The sequence below is a fragment of the Dendrobates tinctorius genome, unplaced genomic scaffold (assembly GCF_039654945.1).
Source record: "Dendrobates tinctorius isolate UK_male_01 unplaced genomic scaffold, ASM3965494v1 ptg000134l, whole genome shotgun sequence".
NCBI classification, from domain to species: Eukaryota; Metazoa; Chordata; class Amphibia; order Anura; family Dendrobatidae; genus Dendrobates; species Dendrobates tinctorius.
Genome location: NW_027361802.1, coordinates 17824132 through 17829205, shown reverse-complemented (window position 1 = coordinate 17829205; position 5074 = coordinate 17824132). Strand labels below are relative to the sequence as shown.

The following is a 5074-nucleotide window of genomic DNA, read 5'->3' as shown; positions in this document are numbered from 1 at the left end:
AAACTCCTAGAAAGGGTGTCTGCCTTAACATTCTTAGTGGCCGGAGGAAAAGAGACCACAAAATTAAAACGCTTGAAAAACAAGGCCCATCTAGCCTGTCTAGGATTCAAGCGTTTGGCCGACTCCAGATAAATCAAATTCTTGTGATCGGTGAGGACCACAACTTGATATCTAGCTCCCTCCAACCAATGTCTCCACTCCTCAAATGCCCACTTCATGGCCAACAACTCCCGATTCCCCAGGTCATAGTTGCGTTCAGATGGGGAGAACTTTCGAGAAAAGAAGGCACAGGGATTCATCTTAGAAGTCACAGGGACTTTTTGGGACAAAACAGCTCCTGCACCAATCTCAGAAGCATCTACCTCCACCTGAAATGGAAGTGAGACATCAGGTTGCCGGAAAACTGGAGCTGAAGTAAATCTCTGTTTAAGCTCTTGAAATGCTGAGATAGCCTCAGGAGACCAATTCAGCACATCAGCACCCTTCTTGGTCAGATCAGTCAGTGGTTTGACAGTACCAGAAAAATTACCTATAAATTTACGATAGAAATTAGCAAAACCCAAAAACTTCTGGAGGGCCTACAAAGAAGTAGGCTGAACCCAATCATAAATGGCCTGTACCTTGGCCAGGTCCATTTCAATAGTCGATGGAGATAAGATAAATCCCAAAAATGAAATCCTCTGTACACCAAGGAGGCATTTCGATCCCTTAACAAACAGGGAAATCTCCCTCAAAATCCGGAACACAGTCCGGATTCTCAAGTGGTAGATTTCCACCGATCAAATCAGCCTCTCTACCTCCTGTTACCACCAGAGGGAGTCTGGAAGGAGAACTCACAACTGGTGAACCAGAGAATGAACTCACAACAGCCTACCCTGTACATAAGAATCACACAAATCCTCTGGGTAGATCGTTAGTTGTGGGTGATAGGGGTCTATGTTAGGTTGTCTTGAATGTGATTGATTACTGCCTTAAAACTCTTGTATTTACTCTTCCCTCCTTTTTGCAAGATGCCACTGCTTCCCTCAAAATATTAGACCATCTCTACCTTCAAGAACATGCTATAATGGTAACAGCAGATGTTGAGGCATTGTATACTTCTATCAGCCATGATGTTGGCCTCAAAGTGGCAGCATGATATCTTGGATCTAGCAGTCTTGAGCTCAAATTAGTTGAATTGCTTCTTATCCTCCTCAAATATGTCCTGAAGCATAATGTGTTTATTTTTAATAACAAAATATATTTACAACTACAAGGCACCGCTATTGGGGCCTTGTGTGCCCCCTACTATGCCAACTTTTTTTTAGAGGCATAGGAGAAGGAAATATTCAGGGGGAGGGAATTCCTGAGATCAATCTGCTGCATGGGTGGATGCGCTACATGTATGGTTTGTATGGGAAGGGATGGTAGAGGCATTAGAAACTTTGATGGCTGTCCTTAACAAGAATGATCTAACTATAAAACTCGCCTATAAGTATGGGAGAGATCTTGATTTTTTGGATCTCAAAATTAATGTTTTAGCAGACGAACAGATTAATACAGATATCTACAGAAAACCCACATTGGCCAACTCCCTCCTCCACGCAGTCTTCCCACCCTATGTCCACAATAAAGGGGATTCCTATTGACCAGTTCTTGAGGGCAAAAAGTGATAAGCACGGATACACAGGCCTTTGACAGAGGCTACACCCCTGAACAGATTAAACATGAGTTTATGAGAGCCAAGAAAACATCTACAGAAAAATTGATTTATGACACCGATAAAAAGATTGGGGTGAATAATGATGGACAAGTACATTTTATATTGACATATAACAACCAATGGAACCAACTTACATTGGTTTTGAAGAAACATTGGAATGTTTTTCTAAAGGATCCCATTCTATCAAGTATTCTTCCCCCTGCTCCTTCTACGGTGGCAAGACATTGTAAAAACCTTAAAAGACCCCTTAGTCCACAGCCTTTACAAACCAGACAGTAATAATAATAAAAAAATTACTAACAACTCGGTCAACAATGGTTTTTGTCCTTGTAGACTTTGTAAATCCTGTTTGAATCTAATTAAGGCTATAACATTTCAGAATTTTGATGACACCAGGACTTATGATATAAGGAAACATCTAAGTTGCAGCTCCAGAGGCATCATATATCAACCTGAATGTTCCTGCCATAAGATCTATGCAGGTCTTACCACAAGAGAACTGAAGGTACAAGTAAGGGAGCATATATATATATATTTCAGGCTTACATAACAACAAAATCTACACAAGAATATGTAAAAATCTATGGATGAGCAATATAACACTGATACATTTTTTAACCCTCCGTCAGGCGCAATATAGATTCTCCTCAGTTCATGCGCAATGTGCCTGACAAGCACAGGTCAGAAAACCACCTATAGTAGCTACATATTTCAATTTCAGGACTATAGAAGTAGTCAGTGACCTTCATAGGAATGTATTAAAATAGATTACACCAAATCAGATGCAAAAAAAAACATTTATTAACCATAAACTTATTAAAACTAAAAGTACCACTTTTCGGTAGTACCGCCAAATAGGCTCCAGTTATCTTTACTTAACTATTGCTTAAATATAAAATTATGGAAAAAAACAAAGGATATTGCACTTAGATGTTACTTAATTATTTTCTACTCATCTTCAGTGGTTTCAATTGCAGCAGAAGCAGCACAGGTACACTTAGAAAAGCAAGGCTGGCAGACGAAAGTTGCATGGGAAAGGCAGATTGATTCTTTACATATTTTGCAGTCATATTTAGAAAGCCTTCTGAAACCAGATACAAATGAGCAGGTAGTACAACTGCGTCTTTTAGAAGGTGGTAGAGTCGGTGTTTGTTCTGGAACGTCCTTGGGACGTCCTTTGTATTTTTATCTTTGCCCAAATAATAAGCTAGATCTGTGTCTGTTTCCTCTGTATCAGTGTCATCACCATCCTGCTCTGTTCCAGAATCAGTGTTACATTCTGCTACCTCATCTTCAGATGAAATGTCACTAGATTCCTCTAAATCCTCAGTTACTGCTGGTTCTTCCTCATCAACTTCTAACAAAAAAATCTTCATTTCTTCTAAATGAAGGGGTTTAGATGAATCATACTGTTTTCTGGCCATTGCAGCAGAAAATCTGAAGCAAGAGAGAAAGAGTATGTGTTAGGGCGCAATGTGCCTTAGAAGCCACCCTCCTTTTGTCTAAGAAAACAGTACTTATGTACACTAACTTAGCATTAATCCTTCATAAAACAAGCTAAATACACAATCGTAATGAATAAAAAAAGAAAATACTAACCTTTCAATTTGTGTTGAAATCAGGCGCAATGTGCCTGAGAAGCCAAAGTGTTGATATTTGCTCACTAGAAGGTCTGCTGAGTCACTGTGATATCAGGTTTCACAGAGCCTGTAGAGTCAGGAGATAACTAGGAGGGGTGGGGTTTTCTGATAAGTGGGCAAGGAGAGAGAAGTGAAACTAATTACTGTGTGCCTGTCAGATCTATTGCGCCTGACGGAGGGTTAAAACTTTTTTTTTAGGCTTTTATAGCAACAAAATGTACCCAAGAAAATGTAATACCCTATGGGTGAGCAATATAATACCGGTAAATTTAGAACAAGTTTTTTGAGGGTTATATACCAACAAAATGGACTCCAGACCATGGAATAGTCTATAGGTAAGCAATATAATACCAATTAAATTTTGAACAAGTGTTTTGAGACTTATATAGCAAATAAATGTACCCAAGAAGATGTACTACCCTACAGGTGAGTAATAGGGCTAAAATTTAGAAAAAAACATATTTAGGCTTATATAGCAGCAAAATGTACCATACTCCAGACATATAATAGTGTATGGGTAAGAAATGTGAAGAAACAAGCACATTTTTTTAATTCTTTTTTTTCTTTTGTTATATACCACAAAAATGTGACATAAAGAACATAATGCTATATGATGAGTAATCTATTCCTGAATTATTTTTCTACGCTTTTTGTATGCTTTACATACCAACATAATGCAACAATAACCATGATAACTGTATGGATGAGTCATTGAATCCATAACATTTTCAATAAAAATTTTTTGAAAGTGTTGCTAATATACAGTCATTAAGGCTTTGCAGAAAATGCAAAGCCAGAAAGAAAATATGATTAGGGTCACCCATTGAAACCTGAAAATCAACAACTGGTGGGCCTAATTAAAATATTGAATATTACAAACAGGCCTCATTAAAATATTGAATATTACAAACACTTTCTATGCTGCTGTCATCTGATGTTGTGGAAAAGTGTGGGCTAATCCAGACTTTGTTCATTTTTATAAGAGTAAGCCTATCTGTATTCTCTGTCGACAGGCAAAAGTGTCTGTCTGTTATGACCCCCTGATGGCACTAAAAACCCACTCGGACAAGATGCTAATGTATAGGGCAGTACAACACCTCCAATGCATAGAGGAACAGCTCATGCTAGGTGTCTAGCTTTGAGACCCAATAGTTGAAAGTTGCAGCAGAATTAGGCAGTATGCTGGTTTGGTCTGCCAGGTATTGCTCGACCATCTTTAAAAACTTTTCCCTCCTTGTCAAAAATACCTGGTCATCAGGACCTGGTTGCTGAATTGGTGTCATGAAATTGGCCCATGTCTTTGTCAGTGTACTTCTGCCTCTGGAGTGTCTCCCTGGCCTCTCTTCCTTGGTTGGCAGGGAAGCTTGCCCTCAGCGTTGTCTGATGGGAATTTTTTCAACATATTTTCTACAATGGACTTTTGGTATATCACCACTTTAAAAGACCTCTCCACCTCAGGTAGAAGAGATGTAAAGTTCTCCTTATAGTGTGGGTCTAGCAGGGTGAACAACTATTACTCTTCTTTTGCCAAGATGAATGTAACACGAGGGTCACGGGAAAAGTAATTATACATAAAGTCAGCCAAATGTGCCAAGCTTCATGCAGACAACACTTCCCTGGCTCCACCATGATATTGACTCTCCATCTCCATCTCTTCCCTCTCTTCCTCTTCATTCTCATGCTCAGCCCATCCACGTAGGAGAGACAGAACAAAGGTTTTGTGGCTACTAGT

The 5074-nt window shown here is 39.1% G+C and overlaps 1 long non-coding RNA gene across 1 annotated transcript; it reads right to left on the bottom strand.

Moving 5' to 3' along the window:
• Positions 1–2480: 2480 nt before the first annotated feature.
• LOC141048344 (uncharacterized) lies at positions 2481–3521 on the bottom strand. Its single transcript, XR_012220034.1, has 2 exons — positions 3302–3521; positions 2481–3139 (listed from the first exon to the last, which is right to left on the bottom strand). It is a non-coding gene; the product is annotated as an uncharacterized lncRNA (long non-coding RNA).
• Between the last annotated feature and the right edge of the window lie 1553 nt (positions 3522–5074).